This window comes from Crotalus tigris, unplaced genomic scaffold, assembly GCF_016545835.1.
Source record: "Crotalus tigris isolate CLP2741 ecotype Arizona unplaced genomic scaffold, ASM1654583v1 scf7180000019363.1367679, whole genome shotgun sequence".
Classification (NCBI taxonomy): Eukaryota; Metazoa; Chordata; class Lepidosauria; order Squamata; family Viperidae; genus Crotalus; species Crotalus tigris.
The window spans coordinates 10,810-38,594 of NW_024097499.1; the positions used below are offsets into that span (position 1 = coordinate 10,810).

General features: G+C 41.7%; 1 long non-coding RNA gene across 1 annotated transcript; it reads left to right on the forward strand.

The window, feature by feature from the left end:
* The first annotated feature begins 600 nt into the window (after nucleotides 1-600).
* Nucleotides 601-27,785, forward strand: LOC120316344. The gene is made up of 4 exons (XR_005558931.1): nucleotides 601-703; nucleotides 1,108-1,154; nucleotides 3,159-3,299; nucleotides 26,986-27,785. It is a non-coding gene; the product is annotated as an uncharacterized LOC120316344 (long non-coding RNA).

Sequence of the window (27,785 nt, forward strand, 5' to 3'; positions counted from 1 at the left end):
TGTCTGACCAGGTAGGGCGAACGGATGTAAAGGGATGAAGAGGGTTCCATAGGTAACCAGGCCCCATATGCCATGTAAGACTTTTAAAGGTCATAACCAACATTTTGAATTGGACTTGGAAGCAGACCAATACCCAATGCAACTTGTGCAGCAGAGGTAGTACATCCTTTGAGTGCCTAAGGGTGGCCACATGGCTGCTTTTTGTACCAGCTGAAGATTTATTCCTGACATTCTTACAAAGCTATAAACACATGCCTTCTTTGTATCTTCTTAAATTTCACTTCTGTGCCTGGGATGACAGATATCATAGCTTACTGCTTAATAAGTAGCAATGTTATTTATAGTTCTTATCCCATATCATTCAAAGATGCCCCGGTATGCTTTGCTCCAAACATCTCAATATGGAATATAGCAAATTAATGCATTTTTTTACATTTCCAATGTGCCCAGTATCTTTACCTTTCTACTGACTTCTGAAAAGTTAGTAAATCAGAAATGTGTATAACAGCAGAAAGAATTATTTTGACTCCCAGCTAGAAAATTGTTTGCAATACTTGGCCCTGCCAAGATCTAAAACTACACTTATCTCTTTTTGCCTTCAGAAAACTGCCTGGAACAGAAGCAGAAACCACCCCGTCGAAGATGTCAGCAGCCCAAAGTGCTGAATAGCCCTGAGGATAACATATATTATAACCAGTTAAATGTAAGTTCAAAGTGGCCATACAGCTGTTTTACTGTCTTTGTTTCCCATTAATAATTCTGGTATTAATACCTGTTCTAAGCCTACCAGCCCCACCCCACCCCAGTGCCCTCTCCCCACTCCCACCCCAGAGTTCTTCAGCTCTCGTCTTGAACATGTGCTTATGCTCTTTATCTGTTGCTTTCATGTCAGGATGTCTGCCTTCACGGTGAATAATTGATGTGGTTTATCAAAGACGAGCAAGATGCATGCTTCATCAGGCTCGCTTGAGCCCTTTGATCAAAAAAATTATGCTGTGACTTCTGATATTATCAGCATCTGCTTGCATTCAACACAAAATCACTTTGAATTAAAAATTAACGACTTGCTGCTCTGCTTTGACTGTGTGTTCTTGGCCCTCTCCACAGGGAACTCTAGGATATCAAGGGAGCAAAAGGAAGCCAAGAAAACTTGGGTAAATATCCATCTTCTTAGTTCTAAGCAACAGTAAACAGAAGAAATCCTTTGTGAGATTATAGGAAAGGCGCAAACTTTCTAGAGCAATTTCTGAAAATCAACAGCAAGCTTCTTTCTCTTTGTAGCAGCTGTGGGCATTTTGCTACTGATGCAAAAGGAAAGTGTGCGTTTAATGTGAGCTGTATACACACGGGGGAAACGGTCTTTCCTGAGGAAAAATATGCTTCTCAGCAAAATGCAGGCAGTTCGTTTCACAATGAATTCGCTAAAAGTAGCCAGTGATGGCTCTTGTCAAAGTAAAGAGCTACAAACTGTGAACCCAGACATGACAGGAGGGACAGCAATTCAAAAATCCTCCTGATCCACAGCATAAACTAGCTGGAGGGGAAAAGATAAGAAGGAAGGTCACATGTTTCCACAAAGATCAGTTCTTGGCTATTCTTTCTTGGCTCTTGTGAAAGGGCTGCTTTTTTTTAATGTGGCATTCATTTTATTATTATGGTGACAAGCATTATGCCGCTAAGTATGTTGAGCTACATCTCTGAACACGCTGGCTGGAAATACTGAACAGTGTAGCCCAGAAGACCTGAAGGCTTGGGAAAGACCACATTATAAAGAGATATTTTTTTTCTTGGTAGGGAAAAATCATGATGCAATGGCCTCTGCATTATTTATGGCAGTACCAGAATCAAAGTCGGCAATAAAGCATGCTAAACACATGAATATAGTTTAGCTTGAGCCCCAAACAGCCATATCAGAGATAGACTGTGCTTTAAGTTTATCCTGTGATTTCCCTTTGTAGGAATCTATTGCAGGCGTATATGGGTTTAAAAGCTTTTAATAAAAATGGCTTCATTTTACTCCTACAGGGTTTAGAAAACATAAATCTTATTTTACACATCCATACTATCATTAGTGTCATATAAGAACAGTTGGTGATACAAGTACATGAGTATTAAACAAATGGAGGTAGAAGCCACCTTCATGCAGCAAAGCTAATTATCCACTTTTCTTCCTTGATATAATTACTTTTATTCCAAATGCCAGACCAACCAAGAAAATCTCCTAAACTGTCAGAAAAACTTATGTGAAACGTATAATACATCTTGTCAGCATGAATGGAGGCCACTTATAGTTCTCTAGAACTTGTCCATCAAACTTAAACTATCCAAACAAACAAATGTTAAATTATGTATGTTATCCATGTATGTACATTAGGCCTTACATTACTGTTTGGAAGTTTGTCATGGATGTCAGAGGAACAACTTTAGTTTTAGAATAAAGTCTTATTATGCTTGAAGATGTTACTGAAAATACATCATGAACAGATTCTTGATGGATGATAGAACACCTAACTGGATATAAGAAAAGATCTGGTGGCTGAGATCATAAAGCCAACCAGCTGCTTTTAAGAAGTCCATAAACTGAACTTGGGAGCAGTAGCTCTCTTCCACATGTGTTTCCCAGCAACTGTTGTTAAAGAGGCATCCTCCTTCAGGAGATAATAGAAGCCATTGATAACTTTATCTTTCATGAAATAAGAAGTATCTGAGCTGCTCTTGTGATTTATGCTTCTTATGCTCTTTACCAATATAATAATCAGAGATTAGGTATCTATATCTATAGTATATATCAGAGTAGAGATCAAAATGGGTTTTCCCAGGATTCTCCCACCTAAGTAAATGGTACGGTGAAGATTCATGTCTAGCTGAGAGTACAAATCACCTAATTAAAATCTGAAATTACTATAAATCAAAGCCAGAGCCTTCTATTGTGCTGAGTAAGCATCCAGAAGAAAGCAGATTTGCTGCTGTGATAAATGCTATGAGCTCAGGTCCTCTAGAAAAGCTAAATTCTTCACCAGCCTCTGTTAGATATTCACCTCAAAAGTAACATTTGCTCCTCCACTCAGACCAAGGCATTTCTTGTACCAATTAAACAAAAATAGCTAGAAATCTGATGTGCTGTTTGTAATGCTTTATTTTGTTTTAATTTTCCTTAGTCAAATAAAAGTGCTGGATTGGGAAGATGAGTATTACAAGTCATTATCAGTGGTAGATTCTATCACAGAAGAAGACAACACATTTCAACCCCTTCCTCCCTTTCAAAGCTGAACTTTGGCTCCCTAACTCATCAGTGTGAGGTTGGTAAGGAACCCAAGATGTGTTCTCATTTCTAGCTGATGTATGGATGTGTACATTGGTTGTATAATGTGCACATATGTATATGTTAGGAGCATATCTGCCAAATAGTGGTATATGCTATGCTACTCAATCAGTCTACTGCAGTGGTTCTCAGCCTGTGGTCCACAAAGTCTTGAAGAAATATTATGATTTAAACCTTGCATTAAGTTGGTGGTCCATGGCCAGGATCCGTGGCTACAAAAGGAATTTAAAGGGGGGTCTGTAGTAAAGAAAAGGTTGTGAACCATTAGTCTACTACATTCCAAAGAGGGAAATCAATATCACAAATTATCCAACCCCAAACATGGTACCTGGGAAAGTTTGACTTAATTTGTAATGCGAGGAAGATCCGTCCACCAAAGGGGGAGACTGTTAACATCCATTTAAAATCCAACATAAGGGCAGTGTTTGTGTGTGTGTGTGTGTGTCTATATATATTTGTCGTGTTTACATTATCTTGCAAAAGAGAATTCAATTCATTTCTTATTTTTCCCAGAAGAGAAGGAAAAGCATATCAAAAGCCTATGTAGCAGAAGACTTAATAACATACGATGAAAGCACTTAAATTAGCACCTTGTAGTTGTAGTTTTGAACTGAAGCAGAAAATTTTAAAACCAAAGCAAGAGAAACTACTTCATCTGACCACAGAAAATCAAATCCTGTTGGCCCTTTTTCTCATTAAAAAACAACTGGGAGCATTAGGCCAAGGACTTATCTAGTCCAGCATTTTGCTTGTATAATAAGCAACCAGCTATCACTTCAGAAGCTGACAGGCAGGACAGGGGAGAGGCAATACTAAATTTCCCCAACAACTAGCATTGATAAATAAGCTGCCTGTTAGCATGCAATAAACCTGTATTCATTTGAACATCTTGCTTCCGGATTTCTTGTGCCTGATACTGCCTCTGATATCAGAGGACTTGGTGATCAGTATGTCTAATCACCAGAGTTATCCTCTCCATCATGGGCTTGCCCAGCCACACAAACTCTGCAGTTCAGTTATATGCTTTGTGAACAAGCTCTTCCTTTCTTGCTGAATACTAAACATACTTACTAGAGTTAACCATCACTGAATTTAATGGGTCTTGATTCTGAGGCTCACATTGCTCGTCATGTTTTATCAATTCAACCCTATTCATGTTTTCTCAAAAATAACTCCATTGACTTATTTCCCAGTCAACATGTACTAAACCACAAAGTATACAGCTTTTGAAAAGTATTTGTGCTTCAGACTTTCTGCAGTATTTATTATTTTAGATATTCTGTGAAAAGTACCAGTAAAAACAGAAAATTAAAAAATGTACGAACAATCAACATTGTTAATGTTAATACGAAGGCACAGGAAGTAGTTATTTGGAATCTAAGTACTGTCAATACTAGCTCTTCTTCTCTATAACAACTCTGATGCATGTGCCGCCATTTCCAAATTAGGAGAAGTTGTACCTATTCTGAACCAGTGTCTGGATACAGTGATGGGTAAAGACCGATAAACTAAGATTGAAGCTGGACAAGACAAACACCTCTTAAATGGTGATTGTTGAGTACCAGAATTGGGTTCAGGAATTGCATACAAGGGTTGCATTCCATTGGAAAGAATAGATGGTGTTGAGTCCGTGGCGGGAAAATAGACACGAGAAGCAGCTGGAGTTCTCAGTTTCTTTTATTCAGCGTTCAGCTTACAGGAAGATGGCTTCAGCCTCGCCCAAACGCCTCGCAGCCTCTTATATAGGCAACTCCCGGGTAAATGGGTTACTTTTCCCGCGCCAGCACCCGCGCATGCGCACGGCGCTGGCGACAGCCTGTCTGGTCCCGGGCAGCTTTGCACCTGCCCGGGACTGCCTGCAAACGCCCGAGCCGTTTGCAAGGCTCGGGACATAACACCCCTTTCCCCCGGGCTAAAACTACTACCAACATACAACATTTATTTTATACGACAATTTGCTCCCCAGTGCTCCCACTGTTTACTGGCTTTTGCCTTGCCAGCAATGTTATGTAATCTTCTAGGTACTTAGGAGATTTCTTTGCTCTCTGTGACCTTCTTAGCTCTGGGTTACTGGCATAAGTTCCCTGACTGGAGGGAGGCGTGAGCCTGTTCTCTCTATTGTGCCCTGGTGTCTTCCAAGGACTGTGCCCCGATGCCTGGCCTGCTTGCTTGCCCACCGGGCTCGTCAGGCCAGGGCTTCTGTTGCTTTGTGACCTGGTTGTCCTACCTAGCTGTAGACCCTTAGGCCCCTTGAAGTGATAGCCACTGCTGGGCGTCTCTGTAGAACCTCCTAGGTCAGTCCAAGACCTGTCAGGAGGCTGTCCATTCCCTGAACCCCATTCTGTGCTCGGGCTCGTGTGGGTTTCTGTACTTTCCCAAAACTCAGGTGTTCCCTGATTTGTGCTAGGGGTGTTGTAGTCGGGACTTGGCTCCTCGACTAGCTCTGTGTATGTTTGACTCCCCTGTAGGATTTGGGGTAAGGTCAGGCCAACCTTGGGAATTGTGTGCCAGCTCTCTTGCAGGGGAATGATTTGTTGGGATGCCCCCGGGTATCCTCCGTGCTGGAGTGCTGTGTGATGTGTGTGGAAAGTGAGTATGCCCCGGGGTGACTCCCTGGCTGGAGTAGGCGTGAGTGCCTGTTGTGTGGGTAAGCTCCATGACTTTCTTTTCGGAGCAATTGCGGAACCCTGGGATGGGCCGTTTGTGGCTCCCTCAGTGGAGATGGGCAGTAGCTCTTGCCCTTCCCTTTGCTCCAAAGGGTCCCCCTCCCCCCCTGGAAAAGACCCAGGAGTCTCAGCAGAAAAGTCTCGCCTAGAGCGAAGTTGGTCGATGTGCCGACGCAGGACACGACCGTTGTCCAGGGCAACCTCGTAGGAGAGAGGACCTGTGATCCTGGACACAGAAGCGGGGACCCATGTATGACCAGGCCCGTAATTGCGAGCCCAAACCGGGGCACCCACAAGTAGTTGTCTAGGTGCCCTAGGATGTGAGGTAGATGAAGGCAGTCTGTCCGGATGCAACCGGTCAAGTCTAGTAGTAAGTTGGCGCCCCCAACGAAGTTCAGCTGGACTTCTCCCTGTAGAAGTGGACGGTGTGGTGCGATAAGAAAGGAGAAAGTCAGCCAACCTGTGATGCCAGTCCCCGTAGGTGAGTCTCTTCAAGGCGTCCTTTGCGATGCGCACCATGCGTTCAGCCATACCGTTGGTGGACGGGTGAAAAGGCGCAGACGTGGCATGACGAATCAGGTTTGCCTGTAAGAAAGCTTGGAATTCGGAGGAGGTGAATTGAGGGCCGTTGTCGGACACAATGACATCTGGCAGCCCGTGTGCAGCAAAAATCCCCCTCAGTACCTGAATAGTCTTTGCAGTGGTGGTGGATGAGACAGGCACAACCTCAAGCCATTTTGAATGGCTGTCAACAAGGACCAAGAAGAACTGGCCCTGAAAGGGCCCAGCGTAGTCAATGTGCACCCTAGACCATGGGGACTGTGTTTCCTCCCATCTATGCACAGGAGCTTGGGGCATCTCTGGGCGAGATCGTTGGCACAGGTGGCATGCGTGTACCTTAGCCTCAATACCTTTATCTAACCCAGGCCACCACAAGTGGCTTCGTGCAAGAGCCTTCATACGAACAATGCCAGGATGACCCTCGTGGAGGGATTCTAAGACCCTAGTCCTCATTGAGGTGGGAATGACAACTCTGTTTCCCCAAAGCAGACAACCCTGAGAAAGGGACAGTTCGTTCCTTTTGGACCAGAAACTCTGAAACTCAGGACTAGGGCAGTGCTCAGGCCACCCGGACAGGACCCAGGAGCGGACACGTGAAAGTGTGTGATCTGTACCTGTTTCAGCGGTAACATCCCTGCACTAAGAGGGAGCTCGGGCAAGGCTTGGATTGATAGAATGTTGACAGCTGGCGCGGGGTCAGCTTCTACTACTGGCAGAGGCAACCTACTGAGGCCATCAGCATGGCCCATTTCTTTCCCAGCATGGCCCATTGGCTTGTGGAGTAATGAAAAATCATATGCAGACAAAAAAATAGACCACCTAAGCATTCTAGGGGAAATGATGTGGGGAGTCTGCTTACGTGTGGTAAACAGTCCCAGCAGAGGCTTATGGTCAGTGAAGACCGTGAAATGCCTGCCATATAGAAAATCGTGGAATTTTTTAATTCCAGCAACAACAGCCAGAGCCTCCCTGTCTATCTGAGCGTAGTTGCGCTCGGCAGAAGACAGTGTTCTGGAGTAGTATGCAATAGGAACCTGAGTTCCATCAGACCTGAGGTGACTCAGGACAGCTCCAACCCCGTAGGGGGACGCATCACAAGCGATGCACACAGGAAGAGACTCGTTGAAATGTGCAAGAACACTGTTAGAAGTGAGCAAGGCCTTGACTTCTTTAAAGCAAGCCTCATGTGCTTGTGACCACAGCCACACAGCTTGTTTGTCTAGTAGCCTGTGAAGAGGCTCAGCTACACTAGCTTTATGTGGAAGAAAAGAATTGTAGAAATTCAGGAGGCCTAAGAAGGCCTGAAGTTCGGCCTTAGACTTTGGCCTGGGTGCTTCTAAAATAGCAGTTAGTTTGGATTCAGCAGGATGAATCCCAGCAGCATCGATTTTGAATCCCAGAAATTCAGTAGAAGGCACCCCAATCTTGCATTTGTCTTTTCTGAGCTTGAGGCCTGATTTCCTGAATCTTAACAGGACAGCCCTAAGCCTTTCAGCTAGAATGTGTGTGGAGTCTCCTGCAATCAAGACATCGTCAAAGTAGGGGCAGACCCCTGGTATACCTCGTAGTGTGTTTTCCATTACGCTTTGGAAAATCCCAGGAGCGACATTCACTCCAAACTGTAGCCTTTTTACCTTAAAGGCTCCCCTGTGGGTCACAATAGTCTGAGCTATAGCAGCATCATCATCAACAGGCAGCTGTTGATACGCTTGAGCTAGGTCAAGCTTTGCAAAAACACGCCCCCCCCTTGAGAGAGGCCAGGATGTGACTGACCACAGGAACAGGATAGGCATGTTGCTGCAATGCCTTATTGAGTGTGCATTTGTAATCAGCACAAATGCGAATGTCCCCATTTGCCTTTAGAGGCGTGACAATGGGGGTCTCCCACGGGCTGGAATCAACAGGTTCTAGGATTCCCTGTTGGATTAGTTTGTCTAATTCAGTGTCAATCTTACTTTTTAAAGCAAAAGGGACCCTTCTTGCTTTAATCCTAATGGGAGTGACAGTGGGGTCTAGCTTTAAGGACACAGGGGTCCTTTGAATGTGCCCAGCTGGGGGCTGAAAACATCTGCAAATTCTTTGCAGACTTCCTGTAGGTCGAGTGTTTGTAAGCTGTTGAGTCCTGTGACGTGTATCCCCAGGGCCTCAAACCAATCGAGTCCTATGAGACTCGTTCGTTCACCCCCTACTACTAATAAGTCTAGTGGACCTTCAAAACTCTTGTATTGCACGTTAAGGGTGGCCTCCCCCTTAACACACACTCTTGAGTTCTGAAAATCTGTTAATACAATATCAGAAGGCCTTAACTTGGCCTTAGTCCCACTACTGGAACAAATCTTCCTAAATGTATGCAATGAAATGATGGAAAGGGCAGACCCTGTGTCTAGTTCCATAGATAATGGAACCCCTTGTAGCTTCACGTTGAGTGACAGCTTTTTCTTCATGGGCTTGTGTGTGCCTGTCCTACAGATGCTTCTTCGCGAAGCGCAAAAACCTACCCTATTCTGGCTGGGGAGTCTGGTACCCTTCAGGCGTTCTTCTTGGGGTTGTGCCTTTCGTCGGCCCAGACACACAGCTGCAATGTGCCCTTGTTTGCCGCATGCCCGGCAGGTAGCGGAGCGGAACTTGCAGTCGGTTCTCCTGTGGCGACCTCCACAGCCGATGCACTTGAGCGGAGCCGAAGAGCTTCCCTTCTGGTTTCTTCCTTCGCGGGGTGTAGACGGTCGACTTCCTCGTCCGGATCCTCCTCGGAGTTTCGTCGGACGTCTTCCTGGTGCACGGACGCACCCTCTGCACTGCTTCTGATCGGCCGCATGTTCTTGACGGCGCCGCCTGCTGCTTCTTCTGCGGTGACTTCCCTTAAGGCGTCTTGGAAGGATAATTCTTCCTTAGCGAAAAGTCTCTGTTGTAGCTCTCGATGCCTTAACCCGCACACGAATCGGTCCCTCAGTCGTTCCTCGAGGTCCTTGAACTCGCAGGGCTTGGCGGCCTTCCGTAACGCGGCGATGTATTCCTTGGCTGACTCACCGGACCGTTGATCCCTCTGTTCGAAGGTGTGGCGCCATGAGATAACGGACACCTTGGGGTGGAAGTGCTCCTTCAGCAGCTTCTTCAGGTCTGCGTAGCTTACAGACTCTACTGGGACAGGTGCTGCAAGGTTTTCTGCGATTTCGAAGGCGTCTTGGCCGCAAACGCAAAGCAGGGTGGCAGCCTTCAAGCTATCTTCCCTCACTTGGTTTGCCTTGAAGTAGTTCTCCATTCTGGATACGTAGGACTCCCACCGCTCTGGATGTGAGACGTCGAATTCCGAAAGCCTTCCGATTTTCGCCATCTTCGGATCTTCAGGAGACGGGTCTATCAGCCAGCCTACCCCCGAATGCGCACCGGATTGGCGGGCAGCTGCCGAGTCGACGCCGTTCCTCTTCCGCCGCTCAGGACTCCTTGGGTAAGCTTACACTTCTTCCTTTCCAGGTAGTGCAAGGCATCCCACCTCGTCGCCAGTGTTGAGTCCGTGGCGGGAAAACAGACACGAGAAGCAGCTGGAGTTCTCAGTTTCTTTTATTCAGCGTTCAGCTTACAGGAAGATGGCTTCAGCCTCGCCCAAACGCCTCGCAGCCTCTTATATAGGCAACTCCCGGGTAAATGGGTTACTTTTCCCGCGCCAGCACCCGCGCATGCGCACGGCGCTGGCGACAGCCTGTCTGGTCCCGGGCAGCTTTGCACCTGCCCGGGACTGCCTGCAAACGCCCGAGCCGTTTGCAAGGCTCGGGACATAACAGATGGTTTACTGCCCCTATTGTCACAGGAGGTCCAAGCAACCACCACTGTCTGTCACTTGCTGAACTGCAGTTAAGTTACCATTGTTAATTTTCTGAGAACTTCATGGTTAGATTACTGCTACTACTCTGTGTAGGACTAGTCTTGTGTTTGCTCTGAAGTCTGCATATAGAGCAGAATGTGGTGGGTTGCTAAGAAGAACAATTGGTCATGCAGATGTTAATTTGTGAAAGCATTTCTCCAGCTGCCAATTAGCTAATGTGGAGTCTTTGGTGCTTTCTGAGGTTGGTTGTTTGCTTGCTTGCAAACATTTCATGATGCTTCCTAGTTGGATAAAATATCTGCAAGCAAACAGCCAACTTCAGAGAGTTCCAAAGGCTCCACAGTTTACCTATGTGCTACAGATATTCTCTTCTATTACAATTAGCTACTGATTATACATTTGGCATAATTTGGATCAGGAAACTTTACTGCAACAAATTTACTGTGACAAATTTGTTAAATTGCTACAGTTATCAGAGAAAATCTTGCTGCCTGCTCCAAGGTTGGCAGAGTATCCCTTGTGGAAATTTCCAGGCAGGCCATCTGTAGAATGGACCCTGCCATCCGGAGGTTTCTTCCTGTTGAATTGTGCAAAATCACCACCATGATATCTTTGATGCTCCTTTTCAGATCTTACTTAGAGCAATGGTAGGTGACGGTTCAGTTCTGCTGTTTTGTTTTCCTTTCCTTTTTTTAACGATCAAGTAAAAACTACAAGAATCTAGCTAAGCTGTGTGTGGCTTGGGATGACATGTGCTAAGTCAGAGAACTTGAATCCTGGTTCAAGTTTCCTTTTCAGAACAAAAACATAGTTTCTGGGAGATAAAAAAACTGACCAGTAAAAAATGCAGAGATAAGTAAAAAAAGAAATGATTGAAGCTATTATAAAACAACACTGAATTTACCACCAAAATAACTTAAATAATGTTCAGTGAGTATATTCTTTTGACTATATTTTTCAGTTGAAAATATGGGGGGGTTGTTCTTGGATTCAAAGATGATTAGTTATACACAAAGGTAAGCTTTATGCTAATGCAAAGTGCATTTGTGTTTCTACAAACAACATTGATAGAAGCCTTAAAAAAAGCAATTACTATATAGGTCTGTTGAGCATAATTTTGTCCACTCTGACTGACACCTATCTCGCTTTTATGCACAGTGAAGCTATTTCCTCAGGGGGAGCAGTTTTGGGGTATCCTGAAGAGGCTACAAATTATATCCACAGAGTGGGGTCAAGAAAGTCAAGATGATATCTATAGTGGTCTCTGTCTTTGTGACACACATAGAAAGTAGGGGAAGCTTTGATCACAGTGTCAGGGAAGCCATCTTGACTCAAGGTGAGGAACAGACATAATACTCCTTCCTCCTCCTATTTTTTCCACAACAACCACCAGAAAAAAGGTGCTGAGAGATTTTCTGCTTTCTAAATATGAATAATGTGACTTTTTTTTGAATTGAGGGAAGCAGATTCATTAGCTGCTCTTTTTTAAAGAGCAAAGTATCTTTCAGCGGTCAAGAAAGGAGTTCTCCGTTTTCTTAGATCTGCTCACTTTACTGGATTTATTCCTTTAAAAAGTGCCAGGAAACCAGTTTATTATTGTCATTTTCCAAGGTTATTGTTGTTTTCTTACTTCCTAGCTTACCATATGCTCCTGGGCTTTTCTGCTGTCTCCTATCCAAGTACTAACCAGGTCTATTCCTGCTTTGCTTCATTAGATCAGCCAAGATTTGAAGGAATAAAAAATGCAGAATTGCTACCTAGAATCTGTTGGCCATTAATTGTTAGTTTTAAGAGGTCTCTTTTCTAAAAAAAAAAAAAAAAGATATTGTTAATGGATTCTGTTCTGAGAGATTTAATACAACAGTGCTTATTTGAAGTGTCTGTTAATTAAAAAAAGGAAAACACAAGAGTTCATAACCCCAGAACCACTGTAATAAAATTGCAAGTATAATTGTTATCAGTTAAGTTAATCATCGAAACCTGGTACAGGAATCTCATAAAAATAATATTAAGTTTTGTTTTATTGGTCTGTTTTTCAATTTAATCAATAAGCTTTCTCTCAGTTAACTTGATCGTAGTATCCAAAGATGCTGTGGAAACTAACTTAGAAGCACTTTGCAGAGGTTTTTGAAAGCTAGAAGGAATTGTAAAGATGCAGTTGTGCTGTGTTAACAAAGAAAGCTGAAGGAGGCATGAAGAAAAAGAGAATCCCGCCCTACCAGATAAAAGAGAGCCTTGAGTGTGTGAACATCAAAGAATAGTTAATGACATGAAATACCATTAAGGGTTAGTATCCCTCTTGTTTCAAGCTTCTCACACCTGCAGCGTATTGCCTATGTTCTCTTTGTTGGTGCCTCTGAATTGCCTCTATTAGCATTTACAGAAAAGCCCTTGGTGAAACCTTTGGTGTTGTGCTTGGCCTTCTCTGTGTTCCTTGAAAAGTCAAATATTAGTCCTCTATGAGTTTCCTTTATGATACAGTTCCTATTGCAAAAGAAGATTCCAAACCTCAGGATGCCATTGATTTGCAGGGGAGTTGAGCTGAATGAAGAGAATGCTTTTGTTATTTAAAAGTAATATCAGCAACTGCAGGAGCTTGCCAAAAAAACTCAAATTTTAGGAAGTGTAAAACCAGAGCATGACATTCAGATTAAGCTACACAGGCTCTCAAAGGCAGGGAACGGAGAGAGGCAGGAGAATTGGAAAACCTTGGCATAAGTCAGTGCTTCTCAAATAGTGGGGCACGCCCCCCAGGGGGGGGCGCGAGGCTCCGTAAAGGGGGGCTCGTTTGACCTCGGCAAATACTGTCATATTGGATTTCTAGATCGGATCATCCGACTCACTCGCAAGCGGCAGCCCGACGCGGAGGACAACATGACCGCCAACGCACGTGACACATGCAAAGGACCCGATTGGATAGACATGATGCTCTATCCTGATTGGCCAAACCCGCCCGTGTGACTTTTAGACCCAGAAATCGGTCCTCTGCACAGAAAAAAAATTTTTACAGTCACGCGGGGGGCGCGAAATGTTTTCTTCTTCCTAGGGGGGCATGACAGAAAATAATTGAGAAGCACTGGCATAAGTGAAGGTATAACTTGTTTTATTTAGACCCTGGTAATTTATCAAATGGGAGAACCATCTGTTTTTCTCAGCCATTTAATATAGCCTTTAGTGATCATGATTTGGGAAGCAGGGAAATGAGCGTTTAGGCTAGAGGGAAGAGAAAGAAAATCAAGAAATTTGCTCAATTGTCTTTGCCAAATAAAGTCAAAATTTTAACAGACAAAAAACTGTAATTGAAGGTACTGCTCTGTCAGTCTGGACTTTCTCCTTCCAAATGCCTGTTTTCCAGTGACAAATACCACGTACCTTATCCTACGGACGGACGTATACCTTTATTTATCATTTCAGTGGTAACCCTTGCAAAGGAGGTATTTAATTAGCAATCTGTGATAAATCGACTTGGTGAGGAAGAGGACAAATATAAAACTGATCTATGTTTACCTATTGTGGAAAGATACTCTTGAAGTTTCAGATAATCAATTAAAATAAAAAGATTAGTGATGAACTCAATCAACTAAAACGTTTTTGTACCTGCATCTAGGAGTTTGCAAACACTCCTGATAATTTTGAATTAAACCTTCCTAATTCAGGATCTCTCTGCTTCTGGTAATACCAGATTTTTTGGGGGGGGATGGTAAATCATATTATTATTCTATTGCTTTTCTTCAATCAGAGTTCTTTTTCCTTTTAATTAATATTCTCAGTGTAGCAGTTATGAAGCAAGCCTGAGTTACATGAGAGATGTTTTATTAAAAAGCATGCCTGGCATCTTTGCAGGGAACTCTTTTTCTTACACATTTACATGCTCCCCAGCTGAGTGGCCATCCATTTCATTTGATGATCAGTTTGTTCTGCCCATAGGGCTATTGCAAATCTTGGATGATTTGCTCTTAATCATGGCAACAATAAAACAGGTAACTTCTTTTGAAGTTGGGAATGCAGTGCAGTGTTATGTCTCCCCCCATTCCCGGCCCTCATTTATTAGGAGACTAACACCCAAGAGTGATAGCGGAGACTGACATTTCACATCTCATTGCACCTCTTTCAGATCACTGGAATAATTCAGAAGCCATATTCATATCTAATAATCATCCCCACCAGCAGGTCACCAGAAGCAATAATTTATGTGAAGATTGGCATCTGGTGTCAGGATATAAAGTACGTTATGTTTAGGGTGGAAGAGATGAATCCCTTCCCTGGAATGATTTATCAGTATAGTTTCTTGCAGATATATCCTGAGGGTAAGATCAACTATATGTGTGCTGTTTCCCAAGAAGAGGGTACAGTTCTCCTGAGGTGGCAGTCAGTCTATGGGCATCTTACATTGCCTGGGCATAATAGCTTTGACTGACTAAATTTCAGAAAATAAGTGGATCGTATAGTTCGTACAGCAGAATTCTGTGCCTAAACATTTATCCAGCAAGTACTGTGAATACAATACAACAGTTATATGAATATCAGTTTCTTCCCACCCCACCTCCCCAAATTTGGACAATCATAGTAACATCAATAATATCATTAGAGTTGCTTAGACTGTATTCATTCACCTGCACGAAAGCTGTATTTTGTTCACACCTGTATTTCCTATCAACTCAAGATAAGAAATAAAAATGGATTTTACATATAAAATGCAAGAACATACCTTCATAAAGCAATTGTCTGATCTCAGCACATTGGTTGTTAATGAACTCAAACGTTAGTCATCCATGTTTCAAGCATGGAAACTCAAAATCGGAGACAGGAAGGAACTAGCTTTCATATATTTTTTTCCTCATTCTTCTTCACAAAGCAGTATGATTGGAGCATCCTGACAAGTGCCTTCTTGGACTCCTTAGTTGTCTGTTTTTAGCAAGGGTCCAAGCCTGCACGGAAAAAAAAAAAGGAGAGTGCCTCTATTTATTTTCCAGTCTCCCCCTGCTTCCCCCTTTTGGTTTTTTGTTTCAACTTTCAATCACCACTCCAGGTCAGCCGCCCACTATTAATTCCTTTTGTGCTAGATTTGTGGTACTTTGTGACTACTTTTTTTCTTAGCTCTTTTCTACTTTGCCACTCTTTGGCTTTCTCCTCCTGGTTGATATCTCCTCCTGGGTGTGGATGACCCCAGTTAAGCTGAAAGGAGGGATACTTGGCAACTAAGGATTCCCTTGGATTTGTAGGTTTCACCCTTTCTTCCATTCCTGATTGATTTTTGTCACTTTGGTCATCTTTGCCATCTTTTGTTCTTCATTTTTGTTTCTTTGGGGGGGGGGGTGTTGGTTTTGGTTTTGGGGTGTGTTTTTTGGTAATGTTTATATCTCTAAGTTGCTTCAAATCATTGAGGAGCATATAAATTTAATCTTAAAAAATTATCTGCATTATTATTGGATTCGAAGGAATTTTATCAAGTGAATGACAGAAAGTGGCAGCTGGAGACCAATGAATGGCAGTCATTGAATTTGCTTTGGCTTCAGAGTCTCTAGGTTTTGATCCTTGATCTAGAGAGTTAGTTATTATATAAAATGAAGATTCCCCTAAATTATATTTATAAACTCATGGCAAGTTACTCATGTCTATAAATGTATCATCTGAAGGTGGTCAGACATTCAAAATCATGCTAGCCACTGTGAACAGAGGTTTATTCTCTATCCACATGGACTTTTAGCTCAATTCAACTTCTGTCTGTCTTTTTAGTCTGCTCTGTTTTGTCTTCTCTCCGATAGGAATGTCATATTTGGATTGCAATAATTAAACAATCACTAGATAGCAACAAAGAATGTGTCTTCTGTATCTTCTTGCTGCTATCTAACACTGATTCTGATTTGTGAAGCCTAAATGTGATAGCCTGCTTTACTGATGTCTCATGGAAGGCAGGTTGATGTTAATAATGCACATAAGTGCAAGAATGATTTGGCTGGCCTCCAAGGAGCCCACATAATGATGAGGCAAAAGATCTGACTGGGGAGGAAGTGGAACCTAGTGGATATCTAAGCTCAGAGGTGGTCTCCCAAGCCTCCCTTCTTTCTCTTGGGGATTGTCAGTGCACATTTTAAGTTTATTTTGGGGGTAGCGGAGGCTGCCGTGACTTCTTAGTAAAAAAAGTCTCAAATCCCAAATGTGACTATATGGTCAAAGAGGAGAAAACAAGAGACAGAGAATGTGGTGTGTTTGAAAAGAAAGAAGTTTGTGTTAGTGTGTGACAGAAGTGTCTATGTAGACTTTGTAGTGCACATCTAACACTACATTGCTCTTTATTGTTATACAGGTAATCCTCAAGTTACAACAATTCATTAGTGACTGTTCAAAAGTGACCTATGACTGTTCTTCACATTTATGGCCATTGCAGCATCCCCATGATCAACATTTAGACGCTTGGCAACTATTTCACATTTACAGTTGCCAATATCCCGGGGTCATATGATCACTCTCTCTGACCTTTTGACAAGCAAAGTCAATGGGGAAGCTAGATTCACTTACTAACTTAACAACTGCAGTGACTTACTTAACAACTGGCAAGAAAAGTCATTAAATGGGGCAGAATTCACTTTACAAGTGTCTCACTTAGCAACAGAAATTTTGGGCTCAGTTGTGGTCATAAGTCAAAGACTATCTGTAGTTCTTTTTAATTGTAGTTGCATTCAGCTGTTTTTTTAAATCAAATCAAATCAACCTTTATTGTCAAAGTACAAAATGTGTACAATGAGATTGGCTGAGCCTCCCTTCGTGCACCCCCCCCCAACACAACTCACAGTGACAACCAACAAACAAAAAAATCACTCTAATTACAGTCCTCCTTTCTTTGGTACTATTAATGTCCCTTCTTCTTTTTCTTGTGCCATATTCGTTATCTGACGTTGGCAATCATGTTGGCGATCCTGTTTTTATCAGCAGCCACACGAAAAAGTGCTGCTGAGTTTTGTCCAAACCAATCCCTTAGATTTTGAAGCCACAATGTTCTTCTTCTGTCTAGACCTCGTTTGCCTTCAATCTTTCCCTGGAGGATTAAATGGAGTATGCTGTATTTTTCTGGGTGTCACATCACATGTCTGAAATATTCTATTTTTCATTTTTTAAATGTTTTGAAGATTTCCCTTGGCTTTCCCAGGTGGCTTATCACCTTCTCATTTCTAATCTTGTCAACCCAGCGTATACGTAATAGCCGTCTGTAAATTCACATTTCAAATGCTTCTAGTCTCTTCAGGTGGCCTTCTGTCAGAGACCAACTCTCTACTCCATAGAACAGGATAGAAAAAATATAGCATCTGACAAGCCTGATTTTCAGTCTTAGGCTTATGTCGTGACTTCAGAAGACCTCTTTCATTTTGAAGAATGCTGTTCAGGCTTTTTCTATCCTTGTCTTTACTTCAACGGTCATGTCCCACCTTTCATGTAAATTAGAACCGAGGTGCGTGATCCTTTCAACTTTTTCTAGTGGTATTCCTTCTGAATTTATTGGTGGTAAATTAATGGGTTGTTTGCTGACAACCATGATCTTGGTTTTTGAGGTGTTAAGCTTCAAGCTGTATTTTTCAGATATTTCTGTGACTCTGTTGATGAGGAGCTGAAGGTTTTCATGCTTACTGGCAAGCAGAACTGTATCGTCAGCATATCTTAAGTTGTTGATCCAAACACCGTTTACTTTGATGCCAGCATCGATGTTCTCCAGTGCCTCGTTGAAGATTGACTCAAAATAGATATTGAACAACAGTGGAGACAGAATACATCCCTGTCTGATATGTCCCTTATCCAGTCAATTCTCTGTCTATTTCTCTGCATTTATGTTAGTCATTTATCACATCCAGCATGTTTACAGGAAGCAAATTTTAGCAGCTAATGTTGGCATTTGTTCGAAGGGTCAAAAAAAAAAAAAGGAATCCCCACTGGTGTTCCTTGTACTTTGTGGTAAACCACATTTCTCAGATGGATTGAATTATCTTCCTGTGCATTTTACCAGATTGCATAAAATGGTTTGCGTTTTATAACAAATTACCTTGAAATTGAGACACCCTCATACTGCTCCAAAATGTGTTTATAATTCTTTCTACTAGTGAAAAAAGCGATTGTGGTATAACTTAATGTACCACTGAGATAAAAGCTGAGGCAGACTATTTAGAACTTGCACCGCAGCCTCTTTTGTACATGCTGGGGATTTTGATGCCCTCACTCTTTGATATAGAGAGATCTATTTCTTCCAACAAATGAATAAATGGAACTACTTACACAAGGAATTACCATCATGTGATGAGAAGACAATGGTTTTCTCTCAAGTAAATGTTTTTAAACATTTCGTAAAGCATATTAAAGGATTTACAACCTGACAGGTGGATTCTCTCCATTTCTCAGGTCACTGTACAAAATAGGATTTTTTTACCAATTTTATTTATTTGTTTGTTTGTAAAACTGATTGACCACCTATCTTACCACAGGGTGATTCTGGGCAGATTACAGTATTATCCCAAGTCCCTCTTTATGTCTTCCTTACACAGTCATGCACAGAGCTTGTGGTGAGGATTCCAAACTGGGCATGGATTTCCCTCCCCCCAATGGTCATACTCTGAGTCACACAGATGCACTTCAGAGGCCTCATTTCAGAGTTCTCATGTGTGGAGGTAAAATGTCAAGAACGTATCAAAGTGGGAAAAGTTGGTCAGTGCATGAAACTGATGTCCAGAGAACGACAAAATCATAAAGGAGATGTTGCATTTCAGCATTGTCAACTTATGTGCCCTATGTTAAAGTATCACTCCCAATGAAAAAGGCATGGAAGAGGACAGAAGACGACATAAACACACATACCTTCCTGCACTCGTGCCTTAGCTTGTAGGTTTCTCAGTTTCACCAAACTATTTAATCAAAATCATGACAAAATTCTATGTAGAAGTAAAAAGCTAAAACAATATGCTTTCCTGTAAATTCTTTCAGTAGTGCTGTCCATGGATTTTCCATCTGTAAGTAGTCCTCCAGTTACAACCACCAGGGCTTTTTTTCTCATAAAACGCCCAGAATGGAGTTCCGGCACCTTTTTTTGGATGGAACCTTGTAGGGTAGGCAAGATGGGTTGTATGACGTGTGTGAGTTCCGGCACCTTTTTTTTTTTTTTTTTTTTTTACAAAAAAAGCACTGACAACCAAAATTGAGCCCAAAATTTCTGTTGCCAAGTGAAACAGTTGCTAAGTGAATTTTGCCTCATTTTATTACCTTTCTTGCCACCGTTGTTAAGTGAATCACTGCAGTTGTTAAGTTAGTTACACGGTTGCCAAGTAAATCTGACTTCCCCGTTGACTTTGCTCGTCAGGTCACAAAAGGTGATCACATGATTCTGAGACACCGCAGTGATCATAAATATATGCCAGTGGCCAGGCACTGAATTTTGTTCACATGACCATGGGGGATGCTGCAATGTTATAAATGTGAAAAACTGTTGTAAGTCACTTTTTTCAGTGCCATTGTAACTTTGGTCATTAAACGAACTACTGTAAGTCGAGGACTACCTGTATTTTCCCCCACTGTTCACTGAATCTCCTCTTCAGATTCAAGCTGAGAAACAAGAAAGTATTTTTATGGACAAGTACCCTTTTCATTCCCCTCATTACCTGCTTCAAAGTGTCCTTGATGATGCTGGCAGAATTCTGTTTTGGGCACAGTGTTTTACCCTTGCTTCATTGTTGTCCCCAGAACTGGTTAATCATCTGCAATTTTATACCTGCTTCCTTTGAAGTACTGTTAAGCCCACTGGCTTTTAAGTAGGATGGGATGAGTTAATTGTGTGATCTCAAGTACAGCAAACTTGTCTAGACTGGTACTAGAGAAAGAGGAAAGATAATACAAATATACAAGGGAGAGAAGAAAAAAAAACTTTTCCTAGAGGAAACAAGAATGTAGAAGGACTCTTAATGTATGCCAGAAAAAGAACTTATTCCCAGAAAAAAGTTTCTGAGAAGCTCCTGAGAGCTGAGTTATCCCTGCAGGGAAGGCAGCAGAGATCAAAAATGGCTAATTTTTACAATCATTATGATCAGAGTCTGTGTGGGCTATAAAATACGAAGCTGCAGTTTTAAAAGTGGCCTGCCCAGAATAGTTATACATTTAACAGGCAAAAATATCTCCTCTTCAGAAGCCAGCAGCAAACGTTGAGGTAGAAAGTCTGTTGCCCTCTATCAGTTATGAGATAAGATATTGCTATAGAAATGGTGGTAAAACTTGTTCATTCTGCTCATGTGCCAGAGGATTTCCTGAACAGGGACTCAAGTTCCTACGGGCCCAGTTTTTTTTATGCTGAAACAGCTGGAAATAAGAAGTAGCTATGGAGATTTCTCAATATAAGATATGTTGCTCTTACACAAATGGTGTCATATATGAATGGTTCTGAAAGGGCAACTAAGTTAACAAATGACAACTGTAACTTTACATCCAAGAACTAAGTAAAGAATGGTGACCAGTGGCTGAGGCAAATTTATAGTATTCAATCCTTCTTGAAGTGAGCCTCAGTGGAAATTTAAATGGAACCTTCATAGGAAAAGAAATCTAAATTTGTAAAAATGGGCTGTATCACTTATGTCTGTCATTTGGCAAATGCCTCCTTACCTTTGTTTTTTTAAACTTGAATATGTAGAAAGCTAGCAGAACAGAACGCAGAATGTTGAGCTCTGAGTTTTCTTCCTGATGCAGGAGCTATCTGCCTGAAGGAAGTGTTCATGCAGAAGAGATGTCTGACAGTCTGAATTTCATTCTACACAGTGGTGGGATTCAAATATATGAACAACCGGTTCTCTGTGTGGATGCCGCTTCCGGAAGTCCATTCTGGGCCTGGGCAACAAAAAATTAGCTACCAGTTCTGCTGAAGTGGTGCAAACTGGCTGAATCCCACCACAGGTTCTATACCTTTATTGTGCTGGGTTTTGCAATGTCCCATCTAAATTCATGGGCATTTGCTTCATATTGTTAGGAACAAAGGAATGTTCCTAACAATATGAAGCAAAACAGGAAAACAGCCTATGTGGCACAATAAATAAAACTGGGGAGGCTTGTGAGGGATCTGACCCCACATGATCATGAACTTTGCTAAATAAGTTTTTGCCAAGTTAGCTTCCAGAGTTATTGTGACCATAAAAGAGAGAGAGAAAGAGTAGCAGCTGAGAGAATAATATATATCTCCTAAACTCCTTAGAGCACAGGTCGGCAACCTGCGGCTCCGGAGTCGCATGCGGCTCTTTGAGCCTTCCCCGGTGGCTCCCAGCCTCCTCTGCCTTTGCAGAGAGAGACAGAGACAGAGAGAGGCAATTGCGCTTCCCTGCTTCTCTCTCTCTCTCTCTCTCTCTCTCTCTCTCTCTCTCTCTCTCTCTCTCTCTGTGTGTGTGTGTGTGTGTGTGTGTAAAAGATTGCACTCACAGTGCTCTCCGAGGAGCTGAAAAGCTTTCTGGACGGAGCTCCTCCCTTTGCTGCTTCTCTGCAGGAAGCAGGAAGCAGGAAGGGCAGGAGAGAGCTAGCTAGCCCAGCTAGGCTGACTCAGGAATTCTGGGAGTTGAAGTCCATGAGTCATAAAAGAGACGAGGTTGCTTACCCTGAGCTTGTTGGACAACAGCTTGAAGCTTGCCAGGTGAGCAGCAGATAGGAGAGAGAGAGAGAAAGAGAGAGAGGAAAGAGAGAGAGTGGGGGAAGAGGAGTGGCAGGCAGACCAACGGCAGACAGAGAGGGAGGGAGAGAGAGAGAGAGAGAGAGAGACCCTTTTGACATCTAAAATGAAGATAACACTTCATATATCCTTTTTTTACCTGTATGTGTATGTGTATATATATATATATATATATATATATATATATATATATATGTATGTATGTATGTGTGTGTGTGTGTGTGTGTATACATACATATATACACACACACACATATATATATATACACACACACACACACACACACAAACACACACACCTATAATAAAGGTAAAAAAGGATATATGCAGTGTTATTTTCATTTTAGATATCAAAAGGATTTTGCGGCTCCCGGTGTTTTGTTTTTGGTGGGAAATGGGTCCAAGTGGCTCTTTGAGTGTTTTGGGTTGCCTACCCCTGCCTTAGAGGAAAGGTTCTGATAAATGTATTTGGTTACAAATTATAAGGGTTGTCCAATCAGTGACCATCTGTGGTTTTATTAATATTGCTGGTCACAGTCCAGCGCTTTCCAATATGGTGTCCTCATCAAGGTATACCTGGAACTCAATGTAATGACCTTCATTACAGACAATAACCCTGTTTGCTTCTCTACAGTTTCCAGGGTGTTTCCTAAACTGTGTTTAGGCCTTGAATTTTTTTATACTTGCTCTTTTGGAATAATGTTTCTGTTTTTTCAATTTGCTCTGTGGTTGCATGTTCATGATCTTTTATTTTTCTGCCAGTAGCCCTCAGTATTCTGGCTAAGTGAAGGGAAATGCAAAAGGTATTAGATACAACAATAAATGGAACAATGTTGTTATTGGGACTTACTATCCTTTCTGGTAGCAAGAATAGGCTCCTTAATAATATTACAGTCATATAATGGTGCTCTTAAGTAGGTTACGCTACAGGGGCTATCAGGAAGAAGGCCTGCTTAACACTTACAGGATAGATCCAATTTAATGCAAGCAAATTATTTTATTTTCCTAAGAATTACATTTATACTTTTCTCACAAAACGTTCCATGTGCAAATTCCTTGGAAAATCCTCCATTTGTTGACATGGTAAATAATGTGAATGTTTGATGTGGTAGTGGGAACTTCAATCTGAACGTTATTTGCACTCAGACAAATCAAAAATTCAGTAGTGTCCTTAAAAACCAGGAGCTTCCAAAAATACACTGTAGAAAATACTGATTGATGTGGGATATGGAAGATCCTATGTCAGTGGTGGCGAACCTATGGCACGCATGCCAGAGGCAGCACTAAGAGCCCTCTCTGTGGGCACGTGCACCATCACCCCAGCCCTGTCTCCCCCCGCGGCCCCCTTACAGCAGCCCCCCAGAGGAGAGTCGACCCCGGCGCAGCCCGCGTGGAGCAGCACGGCAAGCACATGGCAGCCGAGCAGCAGGGACAAGACTCTGCCCTCGCGCCCCATCAAACGCACATGATGCTGTTGGGTACGGGCGGAGGGTGTGGCCGCCATGGCGCTGCAGGGCTGCCTGGGCGATCTGCTGCAGCAGGCCGTGGAGGTGGTGGGTGGCCCTGCGGGCGGGCAGGGGAGCAGTAGAAGGGGTGGAGTGGGCGGGCGGAGCAGGGTGGTTTTTGCGCACTCGGTCTCTAAAAGGTTTGCCATCACTGTCCTATGTTTTTCCTAAGAATTGAGGATAATGATTAATTATAATTAATAATTATAAGTATTATTATTACTATTACAATAATCATTATGCCTACAAATTTCTGTTACATGTATTTCAGGGAGAGCAGAGCAAGTGGTAGATGGGGAAGAAAAACGTAAGATGATTCTCCATTCTCTTAAGTGAGGATAAACAAGTTGGAGGGCTTCTGTTGAACTTTGGGGTGGTTTACTAGGAAATATGTTTCCAAAAATAAGTAAGGTAAAGCCAACTCTGTCAATGAACCATGAAAAAACAAAAGTTGATTTATTTAATTTTAATTAAATTAACATGAAATGTTTTAATTATAATTTATATAATTATTTCAAGGTACAGGTAGTCCTTGACTTACAATTATTCAATCAGCGACTGTTCAAAATTACAACAGCGATGAAAAAAAGTGACCATTTTTCACACTTACAACCATTTGCAGCATCCCGTGATCACATGATCAAAATTTGGATGCTTGACCACTGTCATATATTATTGACGGTTGCTGTGTCCCAGAGTCGTGGAATCACCTTTTGTGACCTTCTGTCAAGCAAAGTCAATGAGGAAACCAGATTCACTTAGCAACCCTGGCAAGAAAAGTTGTAAAATTGGGCAAAACTTACTTAACAACTGTCTTGCTTAGCCACAGAAATTTGGGGCTCAGCAGTAGTCATAAGAGAAGGAATACCTATAATATATAATGTCTGGTGGGTCTTAGAAGCCACAATCAAGGCTGTTAGAAACGGCATGAGGTCCTGGCATCAGTAGTTCCTCTGTGTTTAAGTCTAAGGCAGGGGTAGGCATGCTGGCTCAGGAATTCTGGGAGTTGAAGTCCACAAGTCATAAAAGAGCCAAGGTTGCCTACCCCTGGAAGGAAACATCTGATGAATCATTACAATCTTTGGTTTTGGCACACAACAGATACATCTCTTGTCCAAACATGTTGTCCCTCTCCCTCTTTCTTCTGCACATTCAGGGCTTTTTTTGTCAAAGAACGCCCAAAATGGAGTTCCGGCACCTTTTTTGGATGGAACCTTGTAGGGTAGGCAAGGCGGGTTGTATGACGTGTGTGAGTTCCGGCACCTTTTTTTTTTTTTTTAACAAAAAAAGCACTGTGCACATTCATGATGAAACTTGATTCAATCAGAATCAGCTAGATCACAGTGTAGTTGGAGAAACTGTATACACGTTACCATCCCATTCTAAGTTTAGATTCTGCTTTTGATTTATTTTTAGTTATGACAGATGACAGATGCCCAACTTATAACGTGATTCTACGTTTAGTTAACTTTCACATGACCTGCTAAGCCAATGTGAACTATTTCTAAGTTGGCAAGTATTATTTGAAAGTTATAGCTGTAGTCCTCAACTTACAACCATTCATTTAGTGATTGTTGAAGTTACAATGGCCCTGACGTATGATTGTTTTTCACACTTACGACCATTACAACATCCTGATGGTCATGTGATCTAAATTTGGATGCTTGGCAACTGGCATGTATTTATGATGGTTGCAGTGCCCCGGGATCATGTGATCATCTTTTGCGACCTGACAAGCAAAGTCAATGGGGAAGTCAGACTCAATTAACAACCATATTTCTAATTTAATAACTACAGTGATTCATCTAACAATTGTGGTAAGAAAGGTCATAAAAGGACCAAGTTTGAAGACCCCTGCCCTAGGGAACGTAAATTGACTGAATATAAAAAAATCAGTTCTTGCTGTTGTCAGTTTTCTTACTGCAAATCACTGGAATGATCTCTGTCTTTCACTGGAGCAGTAGTACCAGTATTTACATGTGTGAGTTATTTGCTGGGGCTGAACACTTAATACAACAACATAAATGCAAGAAAGATAAGTTTATTCAAGTGGACAGTTATTACCTTAACCATATTTTCCTAGTTGATTTCTCTTGTCCTCTGTGCAAATTTTAGTCTGCATGGAAATACAAATAAGGATATTTAGAAAGGCACAACTAGAGGCACAAATATTGTACGGGTGAGTTGGGTCAGGGAGGTAGTCAAAGTCATAGTTTACTGATAAGACAAAATGCTGTTAAAAACAATGGAATATGCAAAACTGAAAATGTCTGCGGACACCCGGACTGAAAAGTAAAACATTTAAAAATTAATCACCCTTCGGAAATGGTTGTTTGTCTGGTTAATTTTAACCTTTTTTGTAATTTTATAATTACCCATTCCACTTATCCCATATGTTTTATTTAGTGATATACGTTCGCAAATAATGTATATCACAAATAAATATCCAGGATGGTTTCAACTGAAGTTACATGCACCAACCTTAAGGTGACAAAGTGGGAAGCCAGACACAGATTTTTATTTCTCTTCTACACAAACATACCTGTCCACTAATAAATAAATGTCCACTTTCTTTAAGGGATATTCACCTTAAATTCCATTGTCATTCAAGTAAATAAACAGATATGTACTTTCAAGCATTTGTTTTTCTTTCTTTTCTTTTGTTTGAGGTTATTTTTTTCTTTCTAACAATGGATTATTTATTTCTCTCATGTTGTCTCTTTAATAAAAGAAAAAAGCAAGGATTTATGCTTTGTTCTTTAGCCAAAATAAAAAAGGCAACCAGAGCAGCTTCACAAAGATCGGTAGTAAGGAAGTCCCTGCCTGCAGGTATATAATATTTTTCTGAAGATTATGCAGTCACTGAACTTTCCAATGCATTTTTTAAGACTGCAGCAATGTTGATATATCTTCTGTACTGAAGAAACAATATACACATTATTTTTTAAGGGATATAATCCAGCAAAATTTGAAAGTAATGTATTATGACGATATGAAAATTATTACTGAATTTTGATTTAACTTTTGCTGGATTGTTTCAGCAATCCTGAGTTAACTAGATCAATAAACTGGTTTGGTACCGTAGCTTTCTAGTTTGCTTTCTCTTGCGAACACAAAAGTATATTTGGATGTAACCTGCATCCTTCTATTCATGCCCATCATAGCTCATCTTGATTCATTCTGGATGGGCTCCTTACCCTGCAATTGTATATATTTTTTAGACTACCAGAACATGGGATGCAAAAATCCAGAAACGGCTAGATGGCAGCAAAGCAATACAACTCCAACTCCTTGCTGCCATCCAGTGGTCCTCCCAATTTTTGCATCCCTGTTTGGGTATCTACTTTTTACGTACAAATTCTCCCTTTGTTTTGGAGTACTGCTCCTCTCCCAAACGGAACATTACCTATGCACTTTATTCTCTCTTCTCTCTCCAGATTTCCATTGTCTGGAGTATGAAAAAGGGTATATGAGGCTCTTTGAAGAAGGAAACCCAACCCAAACCTGAAGTAGCTGCCACTTCCTCTGCCACCTCTGTGACTCCATTCTTGTTGCTATTCTTCTCTACCAGGAGACAGGTCTGTTCCTCTAGATTGCTGCTGTCACCTTACCTTGGCTGAAGCCATTTGATGGAGGATTATTGGAGAATGTTTCCTGAACTCCCAGTGACCAGATAAGAAGGAAGAAGCCTAAATCTTCATCCTATGGCTTCCATTTGGTGGCATTCTGGATCAGAGAATAATAGTTCAATATGGTTCCAAATCTTTCCTGGTGTTAGCTGTCTGAACTCTACTTCTGTTTAAAGCCTGCATGATTCCATTTCCTCATTTAATTTTGTTCTCTTAAGCTTTGCTGTGTCACTTTTCCTGCTCTTCTCCAATGTTCAAGGTAACATAATATTTTGCTTGATGGTAATTATAGGTTTTTCAAGAAGTGATACAGATATGAAATAAATGTAGTCCATTGACCTTCTAAGGTCTTTAAATGAAGCTATTATCATTGCAATAAAAATATGGTTTCAGAACAGAGTAGAGCACCAATTTTCCATACTGATGAAATATATAGTAATTGAAAAAAGTTTCTGCTGTCCATTTTGCTTAGATCCAAAAATCGGAATATTGATTTCCCCAATTTCATTGCATATCCAGATTTAGGCTAATCCTATACCCCTCTTGGAGATTTCCAAATAAAGCTCTGTGTGATGCCATTCTTAATAAATAAATCAACATAGGCATAA